At 43.7% G+C, this 15000-nt stretch overlaps 1 protein-coding gene across 2 annotated transcripts in view; it reads left to right on the forward strand.

The window, feature by feature from the left end:
• dab2ipb (DAB2 interacting protein b) overlaps positions 1-15000 on the forward strand; it is a 96692-nt gene that overhangs the window by 13467 nt on the left and 68225 nt on the right. The gene's annotated exons all lie outside the window — the stretch shown is intronic.

The following is a 15000-nucleotide window of genomic DNA, read 5'->3' on the forward strand; positions in this document are numbered from 1 at the left end:
CTGTTGATTTAGGTTCAGTACAATATGGTGTAGTTCCCTGTGAGGATGAGCTAACGGTGTGCTATGATGAAGATTCAATCAGTCAAGCCTGTTGTATGTACGCACATACATGTTTTAAGGTGTGTGTGCATTTCCACACATGTATTAAAGTGAGTGAGTGTACTTGCAGATGTGTTAAGGTGTGCATGTTTGCACACATGTATTAAGGTGTGTGTGTGTGTGTGTGTGTGTGTGTGTGTGTTTGCACACATGTATTAAGGTGTGTGTGTGTGTGTGTGTGTGTGTGTGTGTGTGTGTGTGTGTGTGTGTGTTTGCACACATGTATTAAGGTGTGTGTTTGCATGCATGTATTAAGGTGTGTGTGTGTGTGTGTGTGTGTGTTTGCACACATGTATTAAGGTGTGTGTTTGCATGCATGTATTAAGGTGTGTGTGTGTGCATTCTTGTATGTTTGTTCTGCTTATCACTTCTTAATTTCCTGATAAGGCATTTTCCCACATGCCACCTATTCCTACCCAATTCCTCCCCATTCTTTGCCTGTATAAGGTTGGTGTGAGTTCATGCTGTATGTGTCCAGCTTCCTGTGGTCTCCTAAATGTTGGTGGGAATTCTGCCCCGTCTCTCACGTGCTTTTTGCGGCTTTCGGCATTGTTTTAGCGCCTCCCAGTCCTGCTGCGAGGTTTGTGCGACACCACGCATGGTTTTCTGAGTTCATTGTTGCTCTATTAATAGCTCGGGTGGGACAGTCAGGGAGCTGACAGCTGGTGGGAAGGAAATGAGACCGGGGAGGAGAGGGATTACCGGGAGGGGTCAGGGGTCATGCTCCCAGCCCGACACGAGAGTTACCAAATCCTGGGAATTTCAGTGGCTGGGAATGACGGAGTCCTGGAGTTGAGTTGGAAAGGTCTCGTGCAGCTGAGTCCACTCAGTTCTGGCATCTTTCTGTTTACAGTGACACACATACAATTAAGACTCAAATACAGACCACAGACATCAATTTATTAATCCTTAATCGGCATCCAACTGCGACCAAATGCAGGGGGACTGACCAACCAAAGAGAGTGAGAGAAAGACGCTAATGTCCCGCTGAGAGTCCCGCTGAGAGTCCCGCTGAGAGTCCTGCTGAGTGTCCTGCTGAGTGTCCCGCTGAGTGTCCCGCTGAGAGTCCCGCTGAGTGTCCCGCTGAGAGTCCCGCTGAGTGTCCTGCTGGGAGTCCCGCTGAGTGTCCTGCTGAGAGTCCCGCTGAGTGTCCTGCTGAGAGTCCCGCTGAGTGTCCTGCTGAGAGTGTGACAACACTCAGCAGCTTTGGCCAGAATCCACGTCAGAATACAACTGTTTCCCAATTAAACCAAAATGGAAATGTGCGCTGTCTCGGGAAACAATGCAGACCGAACCCAACACAAGATATATTGAACACAAGATGTATTGAAAGTATCCAACACCTGTAATTTGGTCAAAACCACGACTCTCGTGAAAGTTATGGAGTACGTCAGAGTACATCGCCACTCACGGTCAGATTTGCAGCAGGGACTGATGGGATATGACGACTGACTTCAAGCCATATGGATCCTATTAGCTACAGCCACAGAGTAGATGCACCTAGTGAGGTTACACCGTACACCGTAGTGCAGCGTTACAGGGGTGATGTAGCCTAGCAACAGCGTGGCCTCCCGCCCGACGCAGAACGATGCTCTGGACCGCTCGGGTGCCGAGCCGGCGTGACTCCCAGAAGCACATGCGTACGACGCTTTCTCCTGTTGGATTTCTGTACTCTGGTATTATCCGGGGCGGGCTTCCCGTCTGGAATGTTAAATACCTTCTGCACTTTCCCAACACCCCATATTTTCTGCCATCAGCCAAAGCTGTCCTCAACGCTCGAGGTCCTGTGGAGCCGTTTAAAGGCCTTGAAGGGGGCGTTTGTGTCCACACTCCCTTTACTGCGTTGTTTCTACAGACCGTCAGGAGTACTAGGGACACATGGTGTTACACTGAACTGTGTTATTTATCAGATTTCTTTCCATCTTAACTAAATTGTAACCGGCAACATTTGTTGGCGCTTTTAGCAAGGGGTCAGAGTTCTTGCTGTGAGCATCTTGTCCTTGTTGACCTGATAAGTTAATTGCTATAAATTCTTGGAAATTAGATTACAGTTCAGAATACCTTTACACATGAGTGAAATGTTTTGTTCGAAGAGTGACATGAGTGTAAGTTCACTTGTTAAGTACCTTGACTGTGTGTGTGAATGACACAGGATGTTGACTATTCCCTGGTCATTAACAAGGATGTGTTGGTCATTTCATGCTCTCATGGGTTGCTTGAAAGAATCTATTAATGACAAGTCAGACACACAGGCCTTTTGTGATAATCTAGTCATTAGAGGCCTGCGTCTCTCTCCTCCACACTGTGGTCACTGATCACGTGTATTATTTTGTTGTGCTGTGCCAAATATCGTGGTCACAAGATGACTGCTTTCAAAAATGACTACTTTCTACTCTGTGTGATGCCAAAGCATGTGACCAGTCATGTGACAAGGCAGCTACACTGTGAGCATGACACAGAAATGTCACGTTGTACATTGTAGTTTGGGAACAAGTTATGTATGACTTCACCTCCTCGTAGTGAGGCTATGGCTTCAGGTTTTGTCTGAGAAAATGTTGCAAGAAATTCTCCTCACATAATGGGAGTATAACTACTTTTGTTGTAGTGCAATTGAAGTTTACATGTCTGAGACAGATGAATGCAACTGAACTCTACAATTATAAATGACACTGTGATATAGAAAGCTCAATAACTATGCATGAGTTTAGTCCTGATTAAGATTAAGTCTGTAAAACGTTTGGGGAAGTTATGGTGCAATATTGGTACAGTAGACTGTGTGTGTGTGTGTGTGTGTGTGTGTGTGTGTGTGTGTGTGTGTGTGTGTGTGTGTGTGTGGAACAGGGCACGTGTCATGTGGCTTGTGTAAGTGGTATATTTCCAAAGCTTGACTAAACCAGCATATTTTCAATCTAGAGTTAAAACCAGAGACTGTAGTCGTCAGTGCAGGCTTGGCAGAGCCGTTTGTGTAGTATCAGGATTCAGGCTGGTATGGTGAACAGAAAGGCTACCGACATGTGGCCTTAATTCAGTGGCCTTATCTCTAGCAGCTTCAGGACCATGATGAAGGAGTTCTGCTTCTTGAGTCCTGTAAGTGCAGTCTGGTATGACACTTCCCAAAATGTGGTGTGTTTCCACTTGTTTGAGGAAAAGTGTTTTTTGTCCTTCTCATAACATTACTTAACAACGCTGTGGGTGATCATCGAGGGAGTGCAGCTAGTATTCTCGTTTGCAGAGACTCAAAAAGGGTGCAAAGAAGTGACACAAATCTCCCTTAATTTAAATAAATAAATAGAAACACCCCATAGAGTGTGTGTAAGTAAGAGTGTGTGATGCTGAGAGAGAGAGTGGGGATTGTTCTCAGTTGTCATGGTTGTGGGTGTGTGAGTGTGTGATGCTAAGGAATTCTCCCATTTCCCGTTGTTGTGGTCTGTGTGTTCTGTTCAGTGCTGAGTGTTCTTCAATTCAGACACCACCCCCAAAAAATGCAGATACACACCCACACAAATACACACACACACACAACACACACACACACACACACACAAACTGCACATCTCATTTTCACAAGGATAAAAAACAAGATTGCATACTGATGCCCACTGACTTTCTATGGTTCTGTGATCTGTGAATAAGACTGATATTTTCTTCAGTTAGATCACAGTTTTTTCACAGCTGAAAAAACGAATCTCCTGGTGCGTGATTGGTCACTCCGCCCAAATGCAGTCACTAACCAAAAGACAGAAAGCTGTGGTCAGCTGAGGGGCGAGAACATTGGGGAACGTTTGATGGGTTCTGCTAACTGCTCTGGGCCAATGTGAGAGCTGACATGTTCCTCAGTCTCAAGTTCTGTGTGGCCATGTAGTGTAAACCGCGTTTTCCTGACATGTGGTAGCACGGTCAGTAAATAAGAGTATAGTTTGAATTACGTCTTTATTTTACACCTCTGATGACTTCATCTGCAGATTTTCTTTTTTTTACCAAAGAGTATATGTTTGTTTTGTTTTTTGTTTTTGTTTGTTGTTTTTTCTTTTTACAAAAGAGCATCCTGAGTTTCCCTCTGGGACCTTTAATTTACCAGTCTAACTACCTCTCTGGTGACATTATGCTTATACCACATTTAAATATATAATTAATATTTATTAGGCAATAATAAAAAAATTTTGGGCAATAATATGGAGTCACCCCCCCCTCCCCTCCCCACCCACACACACACACACACACACACACACTTTACCACCACCACAGCCTAACAACTTCCACTCTTCTGGGAAGGCTTTCTACATTTTGGAGATTTTGGAGTGTGTCTGTGGGAATTCTTGCAAATTCATTCAGAACAGCATTTGTGAGCTCAGATGCCGATGTCGGATGAGGGGGCCTGGCCCACAATCTCTACTCTAGTTCATCCCAGAGGTGTTCTGTGAGGTCAGGTCTGGCCTTTGTGTGGGCCAGTCAAGTTCTTCCACAGCAAACCCCCCCGACGGAGTCTCTATGGACCTCACTTTGAGCACTGGGGAGCTGAAATGCTGGAACACAACACGGTCTTTCTCCAAACTGCTCCCACAAAGCTGGAAGGATAAAAATGTCCAAAATATCTTGATATGCTGAAGCATTAAAAATTCCCTTTGCTAAGGATCTAAGGGGTCTAGGCCAACTCCTGAATAGCAACCCCAAATCCCATCTCCAACAAACAATACAATTGGCACAAAGTAGTCAGGCAGGTAATGTTCTTCAGACTCCCAGATAGAGAGACGTGATTCATCACTCCACAGGACACGTTTCCACAGCTCCAGAGGCCAGTGAGCTTTACACAACTCCATCTGACACTTGGCCTTGCGCTTGGTGATATAAGGCTTGCATGCAGCTGCTCAGCCAGTGAAACCCATGAAGATCCCTGCACACGGTTCTTGTGCTGACGTTAATGCCAGAGGAGGTTTGGATCTCTGCAGTTACTGAGTCAGCAGAGCGTTGGAGCCCTTAACACACTGTGCACCTCAGCATTTGGCAACGCTGCTCTGTAACTCACCATGGTCTGTCACTTCATGGCTGAGATGCTGTGGTTCCTAAATGCTTCCACGTTTCAGTAATACCACAGTTGGAGTTGATTGTGGAGCATCTAGGCGGGGAGGATTTTCATGAACTCACTTGTTGCAACAATGGCATCCTTTTACAGTACCAGAAGTCACATACTTCTGTAGAACGGCCCATTCTTGCACAAATGTTAGTAAAACGTCAGACAGCACGGTTATGCTAATGTGTTGTAAAGTCAGGATTAGGTTCTCCATTTCATGGGCCTTTGGCAATGGGACTGATTGAATTCAACACCTGAATTCAATGATTAAGAGGTGAGTCCCAATACTTTTGACCATATAGCGTATCTTTATCACATATGTCCCTGAAGAATCAGCCACCTTCCCATCTACAGTCCAGTGTGAATGAATGAGATTAGTAGTGCTGTCAGCTCCAGCATCTCAGCATCTCCAGCGTTCATGAACCTCAACACCTTCACCATTTATCTTTTTTTTTTTTTTCCAAAGCTCGACTAAACCAGCATATTTTATTCCAGTTAAAAACAGAGACTGGAATAATCAATATTGGAAGAACAGCAAATGTGTCAGAACATATTTGGCTAATATAGGCAACAGAAAGGCTACCGACATGTAGCATTAACCTATAGCATTAGCATAACTGTGAACACCAGATATCTTCAAAATCAGATATTAATGGCAGATCTGTAATAAACATGTAAGTTGTAAGCTCGTAGGCATCAACATTAGGCTTCATGATAATAGGCTGATAATAAATTTATATATATGGATTTATACATGCACAAAATATCTATACACCAATGAGTGTTATTCATGAAATATTCCACCTGAAACATTTTCAAGCACAATTTCAAAACAACATATCTTCCATCCACCAGCTTCTGAGTGTGTAGTACCACTGTAGAAGGACAGGTGGTCTATAAAGCTTTAGAATTGGCATGAGAAGCTTATGAAGTGATCACTCAGTGTGTGAATACATCTCGAGGTTTACTTTCTGTTCTTCTTTGCAGTGGCCATTTGAGCTGGTTGCGTGTTTTATTTTATTATTATTATTATTTTATTTATTATTATTATTATTTTTTTTTTTTTCTTTTCTTTCTTTCTTTTCCTGCCTCTTCGTCTTTTCCCTTTTTATTCTTTCTCTCCCCCTCTTTTCTTGGTCCACCTAACCCCAATAATTATCACTTTGCATATTGTTATCACTATATTATATATTGTTATCACTACACTATATATTATACAAAATTGTTATAATTGCCATTTAAATCTGTACATAAAAACAAAGTTGTCCTCCAAAGATGGGGGGGGGTGGAGGTGGGCCATAAAAAATAAAAAAAAAGAATACATCTCGATGCACTTGACTGACAGTGACCTGATGGGCACCTGCACGCATGTGACCCATGCAGTGAGTTGTCCCTGTAGAGCCCCTGTAATCTGACCCATGCAGTGAGCTGTCCCTACTGAGCCCCTGTAATCTGACCCATGCAGTGAGCTGTCCCTACAGAGCCCCTGTAATCTGACCCATGCAGTGAGCTGTCCCTACAGAGCCCCTGTAATCTGACCCATGCAGTGAGCTGTCCCTACAGAGCCCCTGTAATCTGACCCATGCAGTGAGCTGTCCCTACAGAGCCCCTGTAATCTGACCCATGCAGTGAGCTGTCCCTACAGGGCCCCTGTAATCTGACCCATGCAGTGAGCTGTCCCTACAGGGCCCCTGTAATCTGACCCATGCAGTGAGCTGTCCCTACAGAGCCCCTGTAATCTGACCCATGCAGTGAGCTGTCCCTACAGAGCCCCTGTAATCTGACCCATGCAGTGAGCTGTCCCTACAGAGCCCCTGTAATCTGACCCATGCAGTGAGCTGTCCCTACAGAGCCCCTGTAATCTGACCCATGCAGTGAGCTGTCCCTACAGAGCCCCTGTAATCTGACCCATGCAGTGAGCTGTCCCTACAGAGCCCCTGTAATCTGACCCATGCAGTGAGCTGTCCCTACAGAGCCCCTGTAAGCCTCTTGATGAATCCACAGAACTCGTATAAGAACCGAAGCAGTTTTGAGAGTAAAGTGTAGTCAAGGACATAAAAGGAGAAGTTTGACTTTAACTGCAGATGTACCGTATTGCATATGTAAGAGCTTTTGTGTATGTGAAGGTCAATTTTCCATTATTTATGACTTAAGATATGACTATGGAGAATGTGTTGCCTCTAACATCAGACCATACTTGTAGACCAGGGTGCAGTGCGTTTGTGTATGTGAAGGCCAATAACATCAGACCATTCTTGTAGACCAGGGTGCAGTGCGTTTGTGTATGTGAAGGCCAATAACATCAGACCATACTTGTAGACCAGGGTGCAGTGCGTTTGTGTATGTGAAGGCCAATAACATCAGACCATACTTGTAGACCAGGGTGCAGTGCGTTTGTGTATGTGAAGGCCAATAACATCAGACCATACTTGTAGACCAGGGTGCAGTGCGTTTGTGTATGTGAAGGCCAATAACATCAGACCATACTTGTAGACCAGGGTGCAGTGCGTTTGTGTATGTGAAGGCCAATAACATCAGACCATACTTGTAGACCAGGGTGCAGTGCGTTTGTGTATGTGAAGGCCTCTAACATCAGACCATACTTGTAGACCAGGGTGCAGTGCGTTTGTGTATGTGAAGGCCTCTAACATCAGACCATACTTGTAGACCAGGGTGCAGTGCGTTTGTAGGATAATGTTTTATTCTTCTCAGTACGTCATGACTTCTGCTTTCAGCTTTCACAGACAGATTGAAGAAAATCCTAGTTTGCATATTTATGATAATATTAAAATGGGGAGGCGTACTCACATATGCATGCACGCCAACACACAGTTCCATGCATACATAGCTGATGGCAGTATTACTGTAACTTTGGAAACCACAAATTCATTGTTGCATTGGGTGAGGATGTATGAAAACATAACTATTTTTTCTCATCCCAATTTTTTTTGCATTTTTTTTGGCATTTTTGTATCTATTGTGGACAAGAATGTTTCCATAACCTCAGGTGTGTATGCTTTAAGGTTCTTTTATATGTCCTGAACCTGCCAGCGTTGACTCTAACAGCAGGTTTGGAGCTGGTTGCTTTGCTGGGTTTGCAGGATTTATGAGTTCATTCTATGTGACGCACAAGCACGTGGCAGAGAACACAAAACAAGGGAAGATATTAGAATGTGAAAGAGGGCAACCTGGAGCCCTGGAGGTGAGCCCTAGAGATGAGCCCTGGAGGTGAGCCCTAGAGATGAGCCCTGGAGGTGAGCCCTGGAGATGAGCCCTGGAGGTGAGCCCTGGAGATGAGCCCTGGAGATGAGCCCTGGAGGTGAGCCCTGGAGGTGAGCCCTGGAGGTGAGCCCTAGAGGTGAGCCCTAGAGGTGAGCCCTAGAGAGGAGCCCTAGAGAGGAGCCCTAGAGAGGAGCCCTGGAGATGAGCCCTGTAGATGAGACATAGAGATCAGCCCTGGAGTGTGTGTGTGTGTGTGTGTGTGTGTGTGTGTGTGTGTGTGTGTGTGTGTGTGTGTGTGTGTGTGTGTGTGTGTGTGTGTGTGTGTGATTTATGTAATGAAATAAGGCACTGCTGTGTTTGATAAGGAGACCACCTACAATGTCATACTGCATGTGTTTTATCACCATATCATTTGTTTGTAGTCAGCACTACTTCAAATGGAGAAACTTGTGTGTCTCCTCATTGGTTGTGTGTCTCCTCGTTGGTTGTATGTCTCCTCGTTGGTTGTGTGTCTCCTCGTTGGTTGTGTGTCTCCTCGTTGGTCGTGTATCTCCTCATTGGTCATGGGTCTCCTCGTTGGTCGTGTGTCTCCTCGTTAGCTTCTCTTTGTCTCACTGAGAAATGGAAAGACTGGGTTCTCCTCTTTCCACTTGAAAGTATAACTGCTCCAGGCCATTCGTCAGGCCACAATTGTCTTGTCACCATCACATAATCAAATGCACATGATCAGATATGTGTTCAGCAGTTTGGGCTATCAGATGCTTAAAGATGTACAGTGATACGCCAATCAAGTGTTCATCTCCGTAACACTGGACTTTCCATCATTTTGAGCTCATGACACTTGGGAGGGTTCTGGGACTACGTCACAGGGGAGGGTTTGGGACTACGTCACTGGGGAGGGTTCTGGGACTACGTCATGGGGGAGGGTTCTAGGACTACGTCACAGATGAGGGTTCTGGGACTACGTCACAGGGGAGGGTTCTACTGAATCAGAGTTCCATGTAATTAGGATGGAGACAGATGAGCTGTTTGAATTGTGATGAGAATTACAAAGTCATTTGATAAATCTGGTGATTCCTGAAGATGCGCAAATCTTAAATTTCTTTTAAAATCTTAAAATTGAAGATTGTAATTAAAATACAGCGCAGCTATTAAAATATACTTCAACAAATGAAAGCAGCATTTCTAGCCATACCTCAAACTCTACAACCATAATGCATATTTTATTTCAATCATATCTAACTGTATACTGCTGTACTAATCACACCAATAAGACTGTGTATTCTAGTGGTAATGGTACTGAGTATTATGTAATTAAACATACTCCATTACCGATTGTATAACATACTAACCATACTGTGAACTCGTGTGTGTATGTGTGTGTGTGTGTGTGTGTGTGTGTGTGTGTGTGTGTGTGTGTGTGTGTGTGTGTGTGTGTTTTACAATCACAGTCACAGAGTGTCTGAGAGAAGACTAATTAACCAAATGTTTCAAATAAACTCCGTTTTTCACATCAGGCAAAAATGTAATTGATTCCAGCCCAAGGACTAGAAAGGGAAAAACAGAGAGAGAGACAGAGAGAGAGACAGAGAGAGAGACAGAGAGAGAGAGAGAGACAGAGACAGAGTCATTAATTTATTTAACAACTAGTATGATGTGTTGGCAAGGCTGGAGGCTCTAATGATGTTTACTTGATGAAAGTAAACTTCTTATTCTCTCACATATGCCTGTACACACACACACACACATACACACACGCACGCACACACACACGTATGCATACATACATACTTACACATGAATAAGCCATTAGTACACTTTAGTCACTGCAAATATTTTAAATCTATACTTTTAATACCTTATTATTAATTCCTTATTATGATCGATAGTGTTACATTTATTTCATATTTCACTACTGTGTAATGTATGTGAAGGTAAAACATCATTACATAATCAACAGCTAATTCTGGATGTATTCAGGACGTAATTGTTATTTTATTATACCGTATAGACCTATGCATGTGAGTTTAGGATTAATTATGAATTAAGTCGATGTATTCAATATATTCTCCTTGAATTGCAGTTGGATGCTAAATTTATCCGAGTTTATGGATGCAGGCTTAGCTGACAGGTTTTACACTAATTCACAGAACGTTTTGAAACTGCAACTCCATGCCCCAGTAACTCCAGACACTGAAAGTTTTCACATGGCAACAGAAGAACGAAGTGTGAACACGGTGTTTACTGCTGCCAGATGCGCTCGTTAAGCTAGTTAAAACCCAACATCCTCACTTAACGCACTGCACCGCACGGGTTAAGTCTTCTGAGATGAAACCTGCTTCTGTGGCCCTCACTGTACTCACAGCCACCGTCTCTTTCGAGCTCAGCAAATCTCACTGATATTTCACTAAGACGGAAGGTGAAGGGGTCTTGTTTTTCCTCTATCTTACTTTCCTTGTTTTTCTTTGTGTGCAGCGGAGCTATCAGATTTCGGACAGATATTGATGAAGACGAATCGATCAGCCGCTCAGAGGTCTATAAATAAATCAGGGTGTTGCATAAAGGACGAAAGGACAGGATGAAGAAGGCTGTTACTCGGCCGTCGTAAGGGGTCTTGAAGGCATGTGGGAGAAATGTGAAGGGTGTCTCGACAGGAGTCTCCGTCCTGTGGAGTTACGAACCTGTTCTTCTGTTTGGAAAGGTGTTTTCTGAGAGGCTTGGTCAGAGGAGTTAGGACAGCAGAGATGTTAAGGAGAGTTCTGTGTTCCTCGATCTGTCAGTTGTGAAGAAGTAATATTTAGAGAAATGGCCTTGTGTTCTAAGAAAAATGGCTGTCGCCCTATTTTATTTGGCGGATGAATGCAGCTGTTTATTTATGTTAAGTGTCGCTGTTTGTGTTGTGCAATTGTGTGTAACTTCGCAGCAAGAAAGACATGCATAATATCACTGTTTAATAAGTCAACTCCTAGTTATGAAAATGGAGGAGCAGACGATGATACACCTGTTTAGTGTAACACAAATTTAGGATAATGTTTCCACGTGCGTGTTAGGCTGGTGTCTTCACTCCCTCTGCTGGTGAAAGAAACACGGTGCTCAAAAGGCTCAGCTTAGATCACCATAACAATTATAGACCGTTTAAATGAGGATTAGCATTTTAACCTGCACTTATGGAAACCTGGTCTGTCTGTGTGGGTCAGGGTACACTTCGATTTAGATCAGCTTCAGAATTGTGAAATTATCACCTGAACCATTATAAGACGCTTCTAGTGAACGCTGAAGTCACGTATCAAGTTTGTCTTAAATATAGATGTCAGAGAGAGAGAGAGAGAGAGAGAGAGAGAGAGAGAGAGAGAGAGAGAGAGAGAGAGAGAGAGAGAATGAGACTGGGACAAAAAAGAGATAGACAGAGTTGTTGGGAGGGTTTTATATTCTAACCCTTTTGCAATAGATGCAATAGATCACGGACAATTAACCTATTGTTTATCAGTTAATTAATCAGTTAAATTTGCTATACATAAAATTATGTAAAATAACCTGACATTTATTTTGCTATGCTTTTTAGAAATGTTGTGACAGATTTTCAAGGTCTGAACTTATTAATTAATTAATTAATTAATACTAAATGGCGGGCATAAATAAGGAATATGGTGTGTGTGTGTGTGTGTGTGTGTGTGTGTGTGTGTATTTGTGGAATTCACCAGAAGATGGCACTATATGCACAGAAGAGAGGTGCTCAGTCGTCATTAGCGGTTGTTAAAGGTTAAATTAGACATTTCGTAGATTTCATGTGGAGTTCTTTTTATAATGTTCTCTATAGTTTTGTACTTTTCAAAAGGTCAAATAAACTTGTAATTACTGGACATCCTACTGGCGCTACCTGCAGCATGTTACCATGACTACCTTTGTCATGACAACCACACGTTAACTTCTTTTACGGGCTTTTACCATTTTTAAGTGGATGTCTTTTTTCCTGCCATGCCATTAAATGGCTCATATAGGCTCATATTTCCGTTCTACAGTATATACCTAAAATAGTAGCCTATATACTCTGAAAGCACCAAATATGTTGGTATGTGTGATAAGCTTTCTGTAGGCTACTCAAACCAAAGCCTTTAGCATTAGGGGTCAAGCACTAAACCCGATGAGAGATTAGGATGTGTGTGTGGAAGGGGGCAGTGCCACCACCAGTCTCAGAGAGACAACACGGGTCAGCTCTCCAGAGGTCCATGAAGCTTAAAGGTGTTGTAAGGGATCTCGACACTCTTTAACGGTCATTATCGGTCTTTAGTGGACGTTCTAGACCCAGACCTCGTCAGTCTAACACCACGCATGCTCAACACAGTCTTCTATGGAGCATCTGGAAAATCACCTCGATCTGTAGTTTTACTAGACCAGTAGCACCTCTTTAAACAACAAGCCCTAAATCCAGTAGACTGAAAGGAAGGCTCTATTAACGCAGTCCCAGTGAGTCTGTTAAAGTGGGTGAGGGTTCCCCCAGAATCCATTATCCTGGTCCCTCTCTGTCTCTGTGTACCCACAATTCCCCCAACCCCTCTTCCCCCTTGCCACGCCCATCGATGGACAACACAGGTAGTTGGCTCCGATAAAAGGATCTTTTTATAAGTGAATAAGTGTTGAATGTAATATTAGTGACGATCTCTAAAGCATATACATGATAATATTTTCTTTTGATGCATGTAATGTGAAACTGCATTTTCCAAACTCCCAGATCTGGCCAGACCACATGTAAATACGTCTCTCCATGACGCATATGGAAATTGGCACCCGTTGTAAAGCAGAGAGCAGCGTGGTGAGGAGTCTGAAGCCTTCCCATCAGGCCTCGGGAGGCATGCCACGCCCCCACACCTCACCTGCTCCAGCACAGGGCGGGGCTCGTTTCTATGGAGATGTCTTTTTCTTCAGCTTAGGTAAACAGTATCCTGTTTGGAAAAATAATCGTTGAGTTTATGAATCCGGATGGTCTAAAGTCAGCTCGGAGGAAGGTTGTAGATGTTCTCCGGGTGCGGATCAGATCCAGCAGATGACTTATGGGAAGACGTCTCTCCTCCGCAGTAGTAAAACCCATCTGCTCGTCACCACATGGGGTCGGTGTGCTATGTGTTGGAGACACATATTTAATGGCTCTTCCAAATGTTTAATGACAGGGGTTTCTCGAAGTGCGCAGACAGCGCAGCTGATAGTGTATATGTAAAGCTAAAATGGTAATTGTGCTACAGTGATGTACAATAACGGTTAGCCTTTGTACTTTTATTTTGATAATCACAATTTACAATAACAGCTGCTGGGGTGATTAACCAATCAGCACTTTGACTCATGAGATTAACACTTTATGAGACTGACTCCTAAGATGAACACCTTCTGAGATTGGCTCACAATGTTATCTCTTGGCTGTGTGACTGGTCAGGGTTTCACTCTGAGTCTTGGTTAAGACATGATGCTGTGATCATTCAAAGCAACACCCCCCCCCCCCCCCCCCCCTCCCCTGGGCCCACACCTGGTCTTCAGTTCAGATGGGGTCTTTAGAATGCATTAGCACAATAATTAAGTTTTCCAAGCAGACAGTAAAGCAGTTCTGAGTAGGTCTGGACAAGACCATCTGTTAAGTGCAAACGAAAGTGTCATGTTGTCAAAAATATCCAGTGCCTCTGTTCACATTCATTTCAGTCACATTCAAGAAATAGTTCTGCCTACTTCCACCCCTCTGTTTAAACCTCAGGAGCAATTTGTTAAGTCTCTTGGCCAAAACTGTATAGCTCAGACATAAATAATTCAGAAACTGATTTAAATAAATTCTTCAAGCATAACTATCCAATAATTAAATTTATTTCTTCATTAATAAAGTTTATGTCTTGTGTGTGTGCCTGCGTGGTGTGTGTGTGTGTGTGTGTGTGTGTGTGTGTGTGTGTGTGTGTGTGTGTGTGTGTACATGAGCTACTGAAGTTGGAAGAGTGCTGTTTCTCATTACAGGCTCAGGGAGCGAATGCTGCTATGTGGAAGTGTCTCGCCTGCTCGACCTCTCCGTCTCATCGTCTCCCACGCACTCTCCTCTCATTGCTCCTTGGTTTCTCGCTCGCTCTTTCTGCTCACTCTCTCATCTCTCACACTTCTCTCGTCCTCTATCATTTCTCCCATGTCTCATGTCTCCTGTGTGTGTTTCTGTGTGTGTTTCACAGAAATAATAGTGCTCTTAATTCTCTTAAGTGGCCCTGAGTAAGCGCTCACCTTCCACGCTGCTTCTAACAGTGTACCCTAAACGCTGAGTTAAACTGATTTAGAAGATATAGTGGTATCGTATTTTGCTGTTTCACAGTGTAACTGAAAACCTCAATATCAACGACAACCGCATTCTGTGCTCGTCCACCGGACATTTCACAACGTCAATCACACGATTCATGAGCGTGAGGCATGTTTGCTCTCCATCGAGACCAAACGTGGAATTTGGAAGCTCTCTGGACACGACGCCATTTCTTTAGCCTGTGCTTTGCAACAGGCCTGTTTGTAGGTGAATGAGGAGAGATGACACACAGTGCAGAAGTGTCATGTGATGCTATTTTAGTGTCAGGCACACACAAGGCTTTGATCGGGCCTAA

Source organism: Brachyhypopomus gauderio, chromosome 7 (assembly GCF_052324685.1).
Source record: "Brachyhypopomus gauderio isolate BG-103 chromosome 7, BGAUD_0.2, whole genome shotgun sequence".
NCBI lineage: Eukaryota > Metazoa > Chordata > Actinopteri > Gymnotiformes > Hypopomidae > Brachyhypopomus > Brachyhypopomus gauderio.